The sequence below is a fragment of the Giraffa tippelskirchi genome, chromosome 5, assembly GCF_054371585.1.
Source record: "Giraffa tippelskirchi isolate mGirTip1 chromosome 5, T2T-mGirTip1v1.2.pri, whole genome shotgun sequence".
NCBI lineage: Eukaryota > Metazoa > Chordata > Mammalia > Artiodactyla > Giraffidae > Giraffa > Giraffa tippelskirchi.
The window spans coordinates 151,773,126-151,791,697 of NC_137279.1; the positions used below are offsets into that span (position 1 = coordinate 151,773,126).

Here is an 18,572-nt window from a genome sequence, read left to right on the forward strand (position 1 = left end):
GATTCAGTGAACTAAAATGACATTCTGCTCAGACAATACAGGTCCCTCTGGATAACATTACGACCGGCCCAAAGAGTTGTCACAGTTCTGGGGCAAAAATCATAAATGTAAAATGCTGTCCATCCTTGTAAAGGCAAACTGCTTGCATTCCTTCTTCCTGATAAAAATGGGGGGAAAATGCATTTGAAACATCAGTGGACACATACCATGGTATGTGTATGAGGCAGCAGTAATTTGTTCTTACAAAGATACCACATCTGGCTCAGCAGCTGCAATTGGGACTAGTCCTTCTTTAAATTTATGATAGCTCACTAACATGCTCCAGGCTTTGGTTATTTGAATGATGAGAATGGTGAATTAATTGCTAAATATAATGAGATCACCAAACTGCAAACCTTAAATGCATTAAGGTGGACACTATTTCTACCATTTTCCCTTCAGGGTGAGGCTATTACTGTTTTCTGTTGTTATCTTCTTTCCTGGAGTGAAGGATTTCCAGGGCTTTCCAATTGGATTTCCCCTATTGACTAGTTCAGGAACTAAAATGGGGAGCTCTGCCAACTAACAAGTAGGTCCATTCTAGTATTCATCTGAGGATAATGAATTAACCACTTTGTGAACCTGTGAAACCAGTCAATTCTCTATGAACAGGTTCTGGACTAGAATTCCATTTTTACCTGGAAACCATATATCCCCACTCTTAGGCAAGGCACTGGGTCACTAGACCTCAATGTCAGCTTAGACTCTATGTTCAGTTGTTCTTGAAATGACTGGATATTGCCCTTTGTCTCAGCATATGGATAGCTAAGTAAATGTAGATGCCATTGAGGAAGAACAGAGAAAATTATTACTATGCACATTACTGTTGCATTGCAGGGTCCTTCTTCCTGGTGATGCAATATCTGCTTCAGTCATTGAGTTACAGTTTTGAAAAAGGGCTCATGTTCAGAAACCATGCAAAAGATTGTGACTTCTAATGGGAAGATTGTCATCACCTTCCTCATCACCCATCCTTGATTTCTTCTGTTTGAATAAATTGAACATCTCCCTTATTGGCTGCCCATTTATTTTCCCTTAGGGATGCCAAGTTCTATTAATCATCACTCCAGCTCTTTGCAAGTCAATCCCCTTTCGATGTTACTCTGACGATCCACTCATGATAATTGCACTCATTTTGTCTCTTATGATCAAATGCCTCTACCTGGTCTCTATCATTCTGAAGTCCTATTATCCCCATTGTTACTAGGGAAGCTAGCTCTTTAATGGCTTCTCCTGGTGTCAGTCTTGGCCTACAGAGGACAGCTACAGCTGAGGTTCTCAGCGATGCTGGTGATCCTCTCACATGCATAATTATTTTTGCTTTGATAAATGCAGTCGACTCTGGACTTTTCCACACACCACGGTGGCTGGTGACTTTCCAACCCTATAGTCACTCTAATGTGCCCACTTTTTTTAAACTGTGGATATCCTTTTCCACCACTGAACCTTTCTCCCCAACTTAGTGCAAGCCATTGCCTTCTCCAGACTTTCAAGAGCCATCCTAGCAGGAAGTAAGCAACATCACCAAGATCTCTGCCTTGATAAGAAATCTCATATCAGGTGAGAGTATCCTTGCATTGATAAACACTCATTATTCAACCAAGAGGCTATCCAATTGTTAACCCATGAATCTTGAGCTCTCCATGGGTGATGAGTCCATGCCAGTTGGAGAGAGAAAATTCATGAAGCACATGTAGGAGATTTTAACGGCATGGCCTGGGAGTCATACTAATCACTTCTACTCATATTGCTTTGGGTCAAATTCAGTCATGACCACAGCTCACTGTAAAGGGAACTGGGAAATACAGTTCAACTTTGTGCCCAAGAAGAAGAGGAGAGTACTGCTCTTTGTGAGCGGTCAGCGTTCCCATTCCTTACTACAATCGCATAGCCCAGTATTTCCAAGATTCCTATGAACTAGCCCAGAGCACAAGGCTAGGTATATGCAAGTTCTATAGGACTTTGAGCCTTTTGCTTGTAATCCACATGTAGTCCCCTGATGAGCCAATGTGGACCTCAGAAAGGAATCTTTTTTATCAATATTACATAAACCAAATAAAGTCTAATAGCTTTCCTAGCTCCTTTCTACATAAGCCTGACTTCAAACCTGATCTTCTGTATATGCCAAGGGCAACTGTGAGGAAAGGCTAGAACAAAGAAGAGCAAGTTAATCGAGGAGGGACAGAATACATGGGAGAGAGATGGAGAGAGGGGCATAGAGCAAGGGAAAGGAGGAAAAAGGAAGGGAGGGACAGAAAGAAAGAACTTTTGTCCAGTGCTTAGAGCTAGGAGGCAACTCATACACAAGCCGTTCTCAAGATTGAGTCCATATTTGCCATTTACTGTATGAGGATGAGTCAGAGAGGAAAGAAAGAAAGGGGAAAAAAAAGCCAGACAGTTGCTGCCAGGGTCCAGAATGTTCAACTTCTTTGCTTAGCACAGTGAAAACACTAACTCTTAGAAACAGGATTCAATAAAATATCCTTTACCTTAAAATTGACTTCTCCTTTGGAATGAAGAGGGAAAAGGTACAAGGTCCTCCAAAGGGCACAGCTGAACTGCAAAAGGCAGACAATAAGAAAATGATCAATATCAGTGAATTTGCCTACCACTGTCTTCTCTTAGGTAAAAAAGCCAGAAACGTCATCATTATTCTTTAGCATTTGTGTGGCCTGTAAAAAACCAAATTTGTTTTTATGATTATTTGAAAATGCATTGCTTGCAATATAAGCTCTTGTTAATGGTTTTTCAAATATGCCCTCAAAGAAGAAAACTTCAACAGTGAAAAGTTAACTGATTAAAAAATATTTAAAATTTTAAAATGTGCTCTTGCTAGAAATCACTTTGTCAATAGTGATAAGAATACGGTGAAAATGGCATGGTTATGTTAATACCCATGAGGGTGTTATGTTGATTACAGGGCAATTTGCAAGCTGTATCAAGAGTTTCAAAATTATTCACATCCTTTGAACTGACCTTCCTACTTCTAGGTCATTTATCTTAAAAGAAAAAATAATAAATGTACTTAAGGACATATAGATTTAAGTATATATCAAAACCTCATTTATATATTTTTATTATTCAAAAAAGTACATTCTGGTGGGACAAAAGTAGGAAATATTGATTGTGAGAGGTACATAAATTTACACCAGCTAAAATCTCACTCCCCAGAAGTAACCACATTTTCTTGCCTATTCTTCCAAAAGAATATTCTAGGCAAAATATAGCATACTACACATTTTCTTCAATAATGCTTTTTCCACTTAACAGATACCAATTTTCCTCAACTTCTTAACACTATACATAAATTTACATTATTTTATTTAGGAACCACACTGCTTTCTCCTGTATGGTCATAACAAAATGTTTTGACAACCCAGTGTTGTTAGACGTTTAGGTTGCTTTTGATTGTTCATGAAAATATAGAAAATAGTCCTTCAGATGAATTTCAAGAATTAAAAGTACTCCATATTTAGGGTCTTTGATATATATTGGTAAAATACCTTCTAGGGAAGTTGTACCAACTTACAATTCCACTCCGTGTTTAGAAGTACCTATTTTCCCACAGTCACGATAACACAAGACGTTCTAACTATTTTAAACTTTGTAAGTGTAACAGGGGAAATGATCTGTTGCTGTTTTAATTTATATATTGCTTATTGCTAGCATATGTGAATATTTTAAGTGATGGTCATCTTTTCTGTAGTGAATGATCTACACATAAAATTTAAACCATGTTTATAACTTTGTTTATTATTGATTTCTAAAATATTTTAGGTAGCTTTGTTTGCTATTTCTCCTTCAAATTTACCAATTATTTCCCTTGTGGTTTCTGCTTTGTTTTCTTGCTTAGAAAGATCCTTTACATGAAGATTATATAAATATTTACCCATATACATTTATTGCATTTTATGATACCATTTTAAATATTAAATCATTAACCCATCAGGACTTTATTTAGAATTAAAGTAAGAAGTGGGCTTTAACTTACAGTTGTCCGTTTTGAGGGGATGGTTTTGGGAAGTCTTTTTATTCCCCACTAGTGTGAAATGCTATCATTATTTTAGTCTTAATTGGAAATAACTTAAATGTCCCACAATAAAAGATAATTAAATCATCTACCCAATAGCATATTGAGATATAATTAAATATTACATTTATACGTTATTTGCAATATCATTAAAAATGCTTTTATCTTACAATAAGTGTACAGGAGCAGGAGAAGCAAGAAACTGAATTCTATAATTGGGAGGATTACAATTGTATTTTTTCAAATATTCAAAATTTTATATTTGGAAAAAAGTTAAAAATACACACACATTAAAAAGTGATTATTTTCATGGATTAAAAATGTGGCGGGATCGTAATTTTCCTGCTTTCGGGCTTTACAGTTTCTTTTTATGAAGATGCACGGGTGGTGCTACTGATAAAGAACCCACCTGCTAATGCGGGAGATTCAAGAAATGCAGGTTCAGTCCCTGAGTTGGGAAGATATGCTGGAGGAGGGCATGGCAACTCACTCCAATATTCTTGCCTGGAGAATCCGATGGACAGAAGAGCCTGGTGGCCTATGGTCCATAGGGTAGCAAAGAGTTGGACACGACTGAAGTGACTTAGCACATACTCTTCTTGTAATGAAAAAAATACATATGTTTTCTTTGCAAATATAATCAGTATACATTCTCTATCTTTAGGGGAGAATATCACAAAAATGTGAATTAAAGGATCTGGAATTTTCACCAAAGGATGGAATTCAGACATTTTGGTATCTCTTTCACCACTATGAGAGTTTCCATGTTAACATCCTATCGGAGAGGATGAATTAGTCAGAATTTTCCAATTCAGGTCAGCACCTCTGAACATCTTCCCCCAACCACAACCATTTATTCTAAGGGGCTCCCATTTCACTGTATTACGGAAAGCTTGGATGCCTGCTCAACGTCTGAGGGGGTCAATTTGCTGTAGAAAATCGATTAGGTACCATCCCTACAGAGTACCTAAGTTCTGAAGGAGCTTTAAAGGAGCTTGTATGGAATTGTTCACAAGGTGGCTTTAAAGGGGTACACGCTTTGAGAAACCGTCAGTACTGGAAATGGTATTGATCTATGCTGAGCAACAATTCACTGAAATTGCATAAGATACTTGTACAACTGTGAGTGTGGTGAAGGAAAAGAAAAACAACAAAGCCAGAAAGTACCTCTTAAACCAGATGTAATGTTCTGCTCTACCCAGAAAAAGATTGTGAGGAAAAACCCAAATCTGTAGCGCAGAAGTCTGCATTGACTGAGATGTTTTTTCTTCTTTCCCATTAACACATTTTCAATCCTTGCCACTATTTATGGAAGGGCAATAAAATGGCCACATTACCTCATGGTCAAATTCACCCACTTCTTCACTCCATCTGGAGGAAAAGTGATCTCTATCTGCCCCCTATCAACAAAGATTCTCACTCTCAAGTCTCTGGTTGGAGAAGAAATGTTTCCTTTGCTTTCTACCTGAGTCATTCCATTCTAATGAAGTAGCAGGGTAGGAATCTGGCATTAAAAAAATACAAAAGACAGAAAACTGATAGCCATGGCATGATGTATGGCACTGAAAAGAGGAAATAAAGATGTATTTGGATGCTGAGATCCAAGCACTTTTCCCTGACAGGATTCCAGGGCTGACAGACATGCCTATGCCTTTACCCTGCTGACAGGAAATAGGTAGCACCCTCCTAGGAATACACCCAGACTAAAAGGAAAAACAATGATATTAACGTTGCAGCATCATCTACAGAGGACTTCCCTGGTGGCTCAGCAGTAAAGAATCTGCCTGCCAATGCGAGAGACGCAAGAGACACAGGATCAATCCTTGGGTCAGGCGGATCCCCTGGAGGAGGAAATGGCAATCTACTCCAGTATCCTTGCTGGGAAAATCCCATGGACAGAAGAACCTGGGGGGCAACAGTCCACAGGGTCAAAAAGAGTCGAGCATGACTGAGCACACACACAGCACATCATCTACTGAATGGCCCAGTCAGGACACTGAGTTTAGTGGGACTGAGTCAATAATGCCTACCTGTGCCCTTAGAGCCCTCACTTCAGTCAAGTTTTTAAATAATAAGTTATCATTTGAGAGTTCACATAGTAAAGTACTATTACATGAATTTCTAGTTCCAGATGGTGTATAAATATGTGTATCTGTGTCTGTGTATGTTTGTGCATGTGCATGTGTGTGCTGTATAGTGGATTTTGATATAAAAAGTACTCTTTATTGAGAGCCCAAAATCAAACAATTTTGAAAGTTAATACTCTGAGTGATAATAATTAGAACAAAAAAAACTGATAAAAACAACAAACTAGAAGAATCAGAATCTATGCAGGTAGAATAAAACTAAAATTAATTATGAATAAAGACCCTTATTATAATCAAAAACATTATAATTGCATTAGTAAAGTAACAAAAAATGTAAAAGTGAAGTGAAAGTGAAAGTCATTCAGTCATGTCTGATTCTTTGCAACTCCATGGACTATACGGTCCATGGAATTCTTCAGGCCAGAATACTGGTGTGGGTAGCCTTTCCCTTCTCCAGGAGGATCTTCCCAACCCAGGGATCAAACCCAGGTCTCCCGCATTGCAGGTGGATTCTTTACCAGCAGAGCCACAAGGGAAGCTCAAGAATACTGGAGTGGGTAGCCTATCCTTTCTCCAGCAGATCTTCCCAACCCAGCAACTCAACCAGGGTCTTCTGCATTGCAGTTGGATTCTTTACCAACTGAAAGGAACACATAAAAGCAAAAAGAGCACTTCAAAGGTAAAAAATACCATCAGGATGCAATAGCAATCTAAAACTCCATAAAATAATGGGGAAAAATATAGAAGAATCTTGCCAGAAGCAAAGCAAAATAATATCTAAACTTTATTGACCAATTATTAATTTAACATGTATTACATCATTTACTCCTCACAAGAATCCATGAAGTAGATACTATTATTATGTCATTTTACAGATGGGGAAACTTAAATAACTTAAAATGTTCCCACAGGTAATAAGTAGTGGGATCATAACTCGAACTAACTTACTGAATTCTCCTCTGTAGAGTAGAATTATAAAATTATATCACTCTTTCTGCTCTGGTCCTGATTTCCATTCTATCCTGATTTTCCATTCTGTTCACACACTTATTAAGCATTTTGTAACTGTCTCAAATCCCTTAAAAATACAGGGGGACTATCAATACCGTTAGTGAATAAATACACTATAAATGAAGTGTCTTACTAGCCTATGAAGACAAGATGTACAAGCTATATTTCAGTTACATTACATACATGTCTGTTTCTCTCACTATATTTAATTCTATTATTGACATATAACATTATGTAAGTTTAAGGTATACAATGTGATGATTTGACACATGTAAAATATTTACCACAATAACATTAATTTAATAAATGTTTCACCTCACATAGTTATCATTTTGTTGTTATTGTTATGGTGAGAATATAAACAAAATGGTATTGTTATCTGTAGTCATCACACTATAACTTAGACCATCAGAACTTATCCTCCTTATAACTGATACTGTGTACCCTTTGTCCCACATCTTCCTATTTCCCCCACCTCTCAGCTCCTGGAAGCCACCATTCTACTCTCTGTTTCTACGACTTCAGTGTTTTTAGAGCCGTTATATATAAGGGAGATCACACAGTATTTGTCTTTCTCTGTCTAACTTACCACACAGCATAATCCTTCAAAGCTCATCCATGTTGTCACAAATGGCAAGATTTCCTTCATTTTTATGGATGAAGAATATTCCAGCGTGTGTGTTTGTCAGTGTGTGTATGTATATATAAATAGCTTTCTTTATCCATTAATTTGTTGATGGATACAAGACATGTTTCCACATATTGGCTTCTGTGAATAATGCTGCAATGAACATGGGAGGGCAGATATCTCTTTAAGAGAATGATTTTACTTCCTTTGCATATGTAATTCCTGAGGGAAGTAATGTATTTTGATCATCCAAAGTTTACTACACAAATATTTGGACACAGTAAGGGCTCAGAAAACGTTCATGAAAATAATTCTTAATCAGTTGAGTATTCCACTGGGGTAAAGTTAAAACTGAGTTAAAACTTTAATTTGCAAGAGGCCATTGATTGCATTTTCCTCTTCCTAAAACTAGCACACATCCTCCCCAATCCCCCCTAATTGTCTTTGACATCTCCTGGCCATGACAGAGCTCAACCTTCTCCATTTTCCTCTCCTATATATCCTTACATGGTCTTCAGAAAGCACCGCAATGGCCTCTTTATCTGAGCACCAGAGATGAATGTGTGCTCATTATGTTCTGGCTCCCAGACATGAATTTTAGTCCCAGTGGAACTTTGTGCTGAATCTCCACATGGGAGACTTCTGTTTCTTGGTGCCCTCAAGGAATCCACTCTGGCCAACTACCACTCCTATTTACTCAAATTTTACAGGTGGCTCATCAGTCTCCCAAATGAAAAGCTTTGTATATTTTCTCATGAGACAGTCAACCTCCTGGGACTCTGCTTGGTGATGAAAGGATTGGAGTAACATTCCAAACTTTATTTTACTGAAACACTGGATGTAAAAACAAACTGGGAAGATGGTGATTTGCTTAAAATGCAGGCTTTACAATGCCCCTCCCACAAAAGCCTTGGAGGAGAAATCAAGAAAACAGTTCCACTCTACATTGGGACCTATAGCAAGCTACTTACCCTCATCATGTGACTTAGTCTACCCTTCAATAAATGAGTTATGATTAAAATGAGTTATGATTAAAACTATCATGTTTTATGAGTTAAAAGTTATGATTAACAACTGTCTTCTACAGAGCCTTAGAGTTTCATAGTGGCACCTCAGGGACCAACTGAAGTATGGGGCTAGGAGAGATTGAGAAAGCAGGGCTCAGGGTCTCTTAGGAAGAGAACCTGCTTAATTGATACTCTCAAATGAGTGCTCCCTACACAGGTATCAGTATAGCTGTTTTAACTTATGGTTATATCCCCTAAGATCTGCCTGAATGTCCTATCTCTAAGGGTCACCACTTCTAAAAGTTTTCCTAACACCTTCACACAGAATTAATATATTATGTCCAGCATCTTGCACATACGAAGTTCAAATAAAAGATACAGCAGGAGTTTGTGTATGTATTAATCATATCCAATACTGTCCAATAAAAGCATGAGATATTTTAAGACAGAAAAAGTCAGCATTTATTGAGTACTTACTGGTTATTAAGCATTGTTCTAGGTGCTTTACATGGAATATTTCACTTAATTCTCATAGCAAACCTATGAGCTAGAATTTTACCCCTTTTAGACCTTCCCTGGTGGCTCAGACAGTAAAGACTCTGCTTGCAATGGAGGAGACCCGGATTCAAGCCCTGGCTTAGAAAGATCCCCTGGAGAAGGAAATGGCAACCTATTCCAGTATTCTCGTCTGGTAAATCCCATGGATAGAGGAGCCTGGCAGACTAAAGTCCATAGGGTGGCAAAGAGCTGGACACGACTGAGGAACTTCAAAGACGACAGAATGATCTCTGTTCGTTTCCAAGGCAAACCATTCAATATCACGGTAATCCAAGTCTATGCCACGACCAGTAATGCTCAAGAAGCTGAAATGAATGGTCCTATGAAGACTTACAAGACCTTCTAGAACTAACACCCAAAAAAGATGTCCTTTTCATTATAGGGGACTGGAATGCAAAAGTAGGAAGTCAAGAAACACTTGGAGTAACAGGCAAATTTGGACTTGGAGTACAGAATGAAGCAGGGCAAAGACTAATAGAGTTCTGCCAAGAAAATGCACTGGTCACAGCAAACACCCTCTTCCAACAACACAAGAGAAGACCCTACACAAGGACATCAACAGATGATCAACACTGAAATCAGACTGATTATATACTTTGCAGCCAAAGATGGAGAAGCTCTATATAGTCAGCAAAAACAACACTGGGAGCTGACTGTGGCTCAGATCATGAATTCCTTACTGCCAAATTCAGACTTAAATTGAAGAAAGTGGGGAAAACCACTAGACCATTCAAGTATGACCTAAATCAAATCCCTTATGACTATACAGTGAAAGTGAGAAATAGATTTAAGGGACTAGATCTGATAGACAGAGTGCTTGATGAACTATGGACAGAGGTTCATGACATTGTACAGGAGACAGGAATCAAGACCATCCCCAAGAAAAAGAAATGCAAAAAGGCAAACTGGCTGTCTGAGGAGGCCTTACAAATAGCTGTGAAAAGAAGAGAAGTGAAAAGTAAAGGAGAAAAGGAAAATTCTACCCATTAGAATGCAGAGGTCTAAAGAATAGCAAGGAGAGAGAAGAAAGCCTTCCTCGGTGATCAATGCAAGAAAATAGAGGAAAACAATAGAATGGGAAAGACTAGAGATCTCTTCAAGAAAATTAGAGACACCAAGGGAACACTTCATGCAAAGATGGGCTCAATAAAGGACAGAAATGGTATGGACCGAACAGAAGCAGAAGATATTAAGAAGACGTGGCAAGAATACACAGAAGAACTGTACAAAAAAGACCTTCACGACCCAGATAATCATGATGGTGTGATCACTCACACTCATCTAGAACAAGACATCCTGGAATGTGAAGTCAAGTAAACCTTAGGAACCATCCCTATAAACAAAGCTGGTGGAGGTGATGGAATTCCAGTTGAGCTATTTAAAATCCTGAAAGATGATGCTGTGAAAGTGCTTCACTCAATATGACAGCAAACTTGGAAAACTCAGCAGTGGCCACAGGACTGGAAAAGGTCAGTTTTCATTACAATTCCTAAGAAAGGCAATGCCAAAGAATGCTCAAACTACCGCACAATTGCACTCATCTCACACGCTAGTAAACTAATGCTCAAAATTCTCCAAGCCAGGCTTCAGCAATATGTGAACCGTGAACTTCCAGATGTTCAAGCTGGTTTTAGAAAAGGCAGAGGAACCAAAGATCAAATTGGCAACATCCACTGGATCATCGAAAAAGCAAGAGAGTTCCAGAAAAACATCTATTTCTGCTTTATTGACTACGCCAAAGCCTTTGACTGTGTGGATCACAATACACTGTGGAAAATTCTGAAAGAGATGGGAATACCACACCACCTGACCTGCCTCTTGAGAAATCTGTATGCAGGTCAGGAAGCAACAGTTAGAACCGGACATGGAACAACAGACTGGTTCCAAATAGGAAAAGGAATACGTCAAGGCTGTATATTGTCACCCTGCTTATTTAACTTCTATGCAGAGTACATCATGAGAAACGCTGGGCTGGATGAAGCACAAGCTGGAATCAAGATTGCAGGGAGAAATATCAACAACCTCAGATATGCAGATGACACCACCCTTATGGCAGAAAGTGAAGAGGAACTAAAGAGCCTCTTGATGAAAGTGAGAGAGGAGAGTGAAAAAGTTGGCTTAAAGGTCAACATTCAGAAAACTAAGATCATGGCATCTGGTCCCATCATTTCATGGGAAATAGATGGGGAAACAGTGGAAACAGTGACAGACTTTATTTTCTTGGGCTCCAAAATCACTGCTGATGGTGATTGCAGCCATGAAATTAAAAGACCCTTACTCCTTGGAAGGAAAGTTATGACCAACCTAGATAGCATATTTAAAAGCAGAGACATCACTTTGTCCACAAAGGTCCATCTAGTCAAGGCTATCGTTTTTCCAGTGGTCATGTATGGATGTGAGAGTTGGACCATAAAGAAAGCTGAGCACCGAAGAATTGATGCTTTGAACTGTGGTGTTGGAGAAGACTCTTGAGAATCCCTTGGGCAGCAAGGAGATCCAAGCAGTCCATCCTAAAGGAGATCAGTCCTGGGTGTTCATTGGAAGGACTGATGTTGAAGCTGAAACTCCAAAACTTTGGCTACCTGATGCGAAGAGCTGACTCATGTGAAAGGACCCTGATGCTGGGAATGATTGAGGGTGGGAGGAGAAGGGGATGACAGAGGATGAGATGGTTGGATGGCAACACTGAATCAGTTGACATGGGTTTGGGTAGACTCCAGCATTTGGTGATGGACAGGGAGGCCTGGCGTGCTGAGGTTCATGGGGTTGCAAAGAGTCGGACACGACTGAGCAACTAAAGTGAACTGAACTGAGTAACCTCACTTTCTTTCTATCCCTTTTTAACAATTAAGGTACTGAGATTTGTGAGGTTATATAAGTATAACAGTCACATGGTTAGCAAGCAGAAGAAACAGAATTCAAACACTAGCAGGCTGAATCCAGAAACCCTGCTTTTAACCACTTCACTACTCTGTCTTCTAAGAAATCAATATTCAGTGGTCCGGGTCACTACATGACTCATTTTTACTGCTGCTCGTTATTGTTGAGTGTGCTCTCTAACTTTAAGTCACATACCATAAAATACCAGTCAACTGGAAAGTTCACAGCATCTAGCTAATTGAATTTTTTTATTAACATTTTAGTAACCCTTCCCCTGTCTCAGTAAGTACAGAATACAGAATACACTTGACTCCTTATCTTCAAATTTAGACTCTCTTAAGATCTGAAGGACAGGAATTTGAATCTTAGGAATTATTGTTCCATACATGGCTGTAGGAATTCTGGAAAAACATGTCTGCTTATTAGATACACAGGAGTCAGAGTGAAATGATTCAGAAGAAATGATCCAGGAGGCTATGGGTTCTGTAAACTGAGACACATGATGAGCTGCTCAAAGAACCCTACTTATCCTGGAAATGAAAAGACTTTGGGTGTCAATTAAGTTAATCATGACATATTATCATTATTGGCCCACTCACCACTGCTCTTTTAGGTCTCACTTGCTCACTTGTTGATTCACTTCATTGCCTTTTTCCCTCATCCTCCAATCTCACTCCCTTCCCTCTATGGGATATTTCTAATGTATTTAATATATCTTTTTTCTTTTTGTGGGCACTTGCAAAAATTGTATTGGTATTTCTGCATGTATGTTTTCAATTCACGTAAAAAGTATTAAACAGCTTGCTCTTTTGACTCAGCACTATACCACTGAGATCCATTCATAGTGCTCCGCGTACTTATCCACTCTTTCTAACTGTGGTGCAATTCTTCATAACATTCATCCACCATGTTTTACCTATCCACTCTCCATACTGTGGTCTTCTGAATTTTCTCCAACTCACTGTTATCACAAGTAATCTGGAGTGAATACTCTTTTCTCTGTCCCTTATGGAACTGTATAAGAATTTCTTTGGGTCATAAATGCAGGTAGATGATGATCTTCACTGAGTGTATCTAAAGAGACAACATGTACTCAATCTGACTCATTAGTGAATTCACAATATCTACCAAGGTGCACAGTAACACTCAATAGTGCATTCCAGTCTGTCTCCAAATTGTTCAATATCCATTATTTGCTGAATGGATGAATGAATGAGTGAATAAGAATGAATGACTATCAACTCTTAAAACTGACATTCAAGGGAAGGGAGGTAGGCAATAAACAAATAAATACAAATGCACTTCAAAGCAATAAGCAATATTAAAAACATGGCAGCATATGAAGAAAGAGACTGATGGAGATCCTAAATATGAGGTCAAAGAAAAAGGCTTGTCGTTGATTTTTGAGCAGCGATCCAAATAAAGTGAGAAGGGAGCCGTATGGATACCAGTGTAAAAGATTTTCAGCCAGAAGGAAAAACAAATGAAAGGCCCTGACATAGCAATAATCTTGGCATACTCATAAGAAAGCTTAGGTGTTAAGAAACAAATTAAATATCTAGATTAGAAAAAATTAGGAGTAGAAAAAGAAACGCAAAAAAGCAACATGACTGTGTGAGGAGGCCTTACAAATAGCTGTGAAAAGAAGAGAAGTGAAAAGCAAAAGAGAAAAGGAAAAATATACCCATTTGAATGCAGAGATCCAAAGAATAGCAAGGAGAGATAAGAAAGCCTTCCTCAGTGATCAGTGCAAAGAAATAGAGGAAAACAACAGAGTGGGAAAGACTAGAGATCTCTTCAAGAAAATTAGAGATACCAAGAGAACATTTCATGAAAAGCTGCGCTCGATAAAGGACGGAAATGGTATGGACCTAACAGAAGCAGAAGATATTAAGAAGAGGTGGCAAGAATACACAGGAGAACTGTACAAAGAAGATCCTCACGACCCAGATAATCACGATGGTGTGATCACTCACCTAGACCAGGCATCCTGGAATGTGAAGTCAAGTGGGCCTTAAGAAGCATCACTATGAACAAAGCTAGTGGAAGTGATGGAATTCCAGTTGAGCTATTTCAAATCCTCAAAGATGATGCTGTGAAAGTGCTGCACTCGATATGCCAGCAAATTTGGAAAACTCAGCAGTGGTCACGGGACTGTAAAATGTCAGTTTTCATTCCAATCTCAAAGACAGGCAATGCCAAAGAATGCTCAAACTACCGCACAATTACACTCATCTCACACGCTAGTAAAGTAATGCTCAAAATTCTCCAAGCCAGGCTTCAGCAATACATGAACCGTGAACTTCCAGATGTTCAAGCTGGTTTTAGAAAAGGCAGAGGAACCAGAGATCAAATTGCCAACATCTGCTGGATCATCAAAAAAGAGAGTTTCAGAAAAACATCTGCGTCTGCTTTATTGACTATGCCAAAGCCTTTGACTATGTGGATCACAATGAACTGTGGAAAATTCTGAAAGAGATGGGAATACCAGACTACCTGACCTGCCTCTTGAGAAACCTGTATGCAGGTCAGAAAGCAACAGTTAGAACTGGACATGGAACAACAGACTGGTTCTAAATAGGAAAAGGAGTACGTCAAGGCTGTATATTGTCACCCTGCTTATTTAACTTCTATGCAGAGTACATCATGAGAAACGCTGGGCTTGAGAGCAGAAGAAGGGGACGACAGAGGTAGAGATGGCTGGATGGCATCACCGATTCGATGGACATGAGTTTGGGTAAACTCCGGGAGTTGGTGATGGACAGGGAGGCCAGGCGTGCTGCGATTCATGGGGTCGCAAAGAGTCAGACACAACTGAGCGATTGAATTGAACTGAACTAGGAGATTGATATTTACATCTCCAACTGAGAATATACTGTGCAATAGAAAATATGAGAAGCTGTTTTTGTTTGGCTGGATCATAGTAGGGTGACATAATAGAAGATAATCCCATAAAAGTGAACTGATAGTGGGTTCTGAAGAACCATTTATTAATAAAAAATCTGGACTTTAACCAAGATGCAGTTGGGAATTATTGAAATGTTTTCAAGTTAGAAAATAACATAATTTAACCTGCGCCAAAATAATTCTGACAGTGTATGAAGGATGTATAGGGGGAACCTGTGCATGGGGAGACTTGTTAGGAAGCAATTGCAATAGCAAGGGTAAGAGAAGAGAGATGATCCATTAGTTATTTATTGCCGTGTAGCATATTATCCCTAAACTTATGATTTAAAGCACTAAACATATATTATCTCAAAGTTTCTATGGATCAGGAATCCCAGGATGGCTTCCCTGGGTACCTTTAGGTCAAGGTTTCTAATGAGGCTGAAATCAAGTTGTTGGGCCTGGTTGCAGTCATCTCAAGGCTTGACCCAGGGACAGTCCACCCTACTATGACAGTCCAGCATGAGGTAATTTCATGCTGGCTTTTTTTGAGCAAAAAGTTCTCAGAAAGTTTTCCATCTTTACCTCCCATCAAATTCTTGACCTTTCAAGGAAAATTTTAAATGCTAGCTTTTTTTGACAAATGGGCCACAATTAACTCTGATGAAAATTATTTTTCTTTGTCCTCCGTGTTTCCTTACCCATTAATTATATCTCAACTACAGCATCCATTTTAGTTCATTTGTATTACAGACTAGGATATCCACATGTGTTTGCCTATTTGAATAAACTCCCTGAAGAGACAAACTGTGTATTATTCATCTTTTTATCTCTGTATTCTCGATAGGGTATTTTGCTCACGGTAGGTGCTCACCAGTAGGTTGACTCAATTAATTCTAAACTTATCTGGGGAATAGATTTGTCTACCCATGGTCTATTCTTTGTTCTCAGAAATAAAATAACACGCCATTGCTCATTCACTTTATACCTAAATTTGAGCTCCTTAACATACTACTAATCGTAAGATTTACGTTTCCATGCCACTCAGCCTAGACGTAAAGAAAGGTTAAATGAAAAGAGGAGAGGAATGTAGACCAAACAAGTGGAAGAAAAATCACAAGAAAGAATGATTTTTTTTTCATTCAATTCCTTCTCAACATGTAGTATGGGAAGTCAAGGGGAAAGACTTAATGTAAAATAGACCTGGATACAAATATTAGGCTCAAGACTTTTAACTTTAAGTCCCTTGGCTCAATTTCTTTTAGTGGGAAAAGCAAAGCAATAAGAATACCTGTCATGTAAGTTTGTAAAGGGAGATGAGATAACCTGGTTAAGACATTCCACAATCATGGGTATTCTTTCACTTTACTTTACCTGCATGGTCCTAGAACTTCATTTCCAATTGCTTCAGATTTTGTTCAACAAAAACCAGAAGAGTTTAAGAAATAGGCAAAAAGTAAATGAGGAAGAAAGACAATCTGTCAGGGAAAATGAGGAAGGGAAGAGGCAAGGGACAGAGAAAAAGAAAGAAAAAAAGACAATAATGTATTTACAGATGTGTAGGGTTATTTATTTAATCTTATGTTCTCCAGCAGAGATGGAGACTCTCATAATAAGGAGACTCATCCAGATACAATTACATGCAGAGAAGTTGTGCTGGTAGCGAACATAAACCGGCAGGAAACCTTTGCATTACCTGTTGTAGTTTCACAAAACCCACTACTGCTATTTTTCAGAAACCTGGAGAAGTGGGTTTAATATGCCAGGTAATTTCCTTGATCTCATGGAGACTTTAAATCAATGCAGGCCATGTCATACAGCTGCTTTACTGTAATTTTCAAGAAAATATCCCAAACTTTATATTTGTAGGGGGTCCCGGAGGAATATGGCAAATTACTTTACCCTTACAAAGACTGAGCTCAGTGCCCTGAGGCTGCACAGTTCTAAAGAAAATGAACTGGCAGTGTTTGGTGCCAAGTTTGAGGCATATAAAGTAAGAACTGACTATAGCTGTTGCTGGAGGTTCTCCAAAATGTCCTGTTCCATCCTCTCTGGTGCACATCATGGTGTGGTACTGAATTATTGCTCTTTTTCACTATAGCATCAGATTTTTTTTCACTGTAAAATGAACTATTATGTCTAAATGACTCACTCTATCTAAAAATGGAAAGTCAGAGAAATACATTATTTGAAGAATCATTAAATTGACATTTTAAAAAACTCATTTCTCCTGTTATAAGCACAAAATCTTCAAAATGATCATGGGAAAAAATATTATATCCCATAAATGAAATAGCATGCTTACCTCTTTTGGGGATGACAAGATTAAACAACTTATAAACCAGAAGTGGATATTTCATAGAGACTTTCATAAAGGAGCTATAACTTTCAATGCAAAACCCATTATATTTCATTAAGAGACACTATAAAAATCAGTGCTGTCTTCTTTCTAAAAACTCAAGAGCAGTCCAGCAGTTTCCCAAGCATCTGCATCTCACTGACACCACCCAAACTCTTAGCAGCAAGAGGAGATAGTCTGAGATGAACCAGTCAGAGGAAAACCAAGAGTTCTCAGATTCAAAGAGAAGCTCATTTAATGAATGATTGAAGGACTATTCTAAGACAGACAGCAGGAGAACACTGGCATAACAGGAGGAACAAATAGCTTTTTCAGAATAAGCAACTATTCTTTTTGATTTTCTATATACTAGCCTTACTCACTGGAGAAAGCAATGGCACCCCACTCCAGTACTCTTGCCTGGAAAATCCCATGGACGGAGGAGCCTGGTAGGCTACAGTCCATGGGGTCGCTAAGAGTCGGACACGACTGAGCGACTTCACTTTCACTTTTCATTTTCATGCACTGGAGAAGGAAATGGCAACCCACTCCAGTGTTCTTGCCTGGAGAATCCCGGGAACGGTGGAGCCTGGTGGGCTGCCGTCTGTGGGGTCGCGCGGAGTCGGTCACAACTGAAGCGACTTAGCAGCAGCCTTACTCACAAGGAAACTAGTCAAGTTTTCTGAACTTAAGTTCTCAATAATTCCTATTCCTAATTCATATCCTTTCATTCTAGGATTGAAAGGAAGATCTTATAATAGGACTGATACTCAGAGTTACATTTATATACCACAGAGGCATGACTGTCATTAAAATGTTAAGATGCTTTTTTAGTGTTTGATAAAGACTCCTACACTGAGCCCCTAGACTTCTCTCATCACCACAGCCACTGCAGCCCCATGCTCAGGAACCCCTGAATCTTCCCACATAGCAACCTAAAGGTTACTATCTGGCATCACAATGAGATGTGCCCCAGAAAACTGCTTCTGCATCCAATAACTAGTATTCTTTCTGATTGACCGGCTCTAGTAGCTAAACATATTCAACATTTGTTGCTGTTGTTCTTGTTTAGTCATCAAGTCGTGTCTGACTCTTGCAACCCTATGGA

General features: G+C 38.8%; 1 long non-coding RNA gene across 5 annotated transcripts in view; it reads right to left on the bottom strand.

Moving 5' to 3' along the window:
- The window catches only part of LOC145506337 (uncharacterized), a 788,916-nt gene that overhangs the window by 443,611 nt on the left and 326,733 nt on the right, over nucleotides 1-18,572 (bottom strand). For all 5 annotated transcript variants that reach the window (XR_014053776.1, XR_014053775.1, XR_014053773.1 and 2 more), the window contains one exon: nucleotides 2,529-2,597. This is a non-coding gene — a long non-coding RNA (uncharacterized LOC145506337). The remainder of the gene's footprint in view (nucleotides 1-2,528; nucleotides 2,598-18,572) is intronic.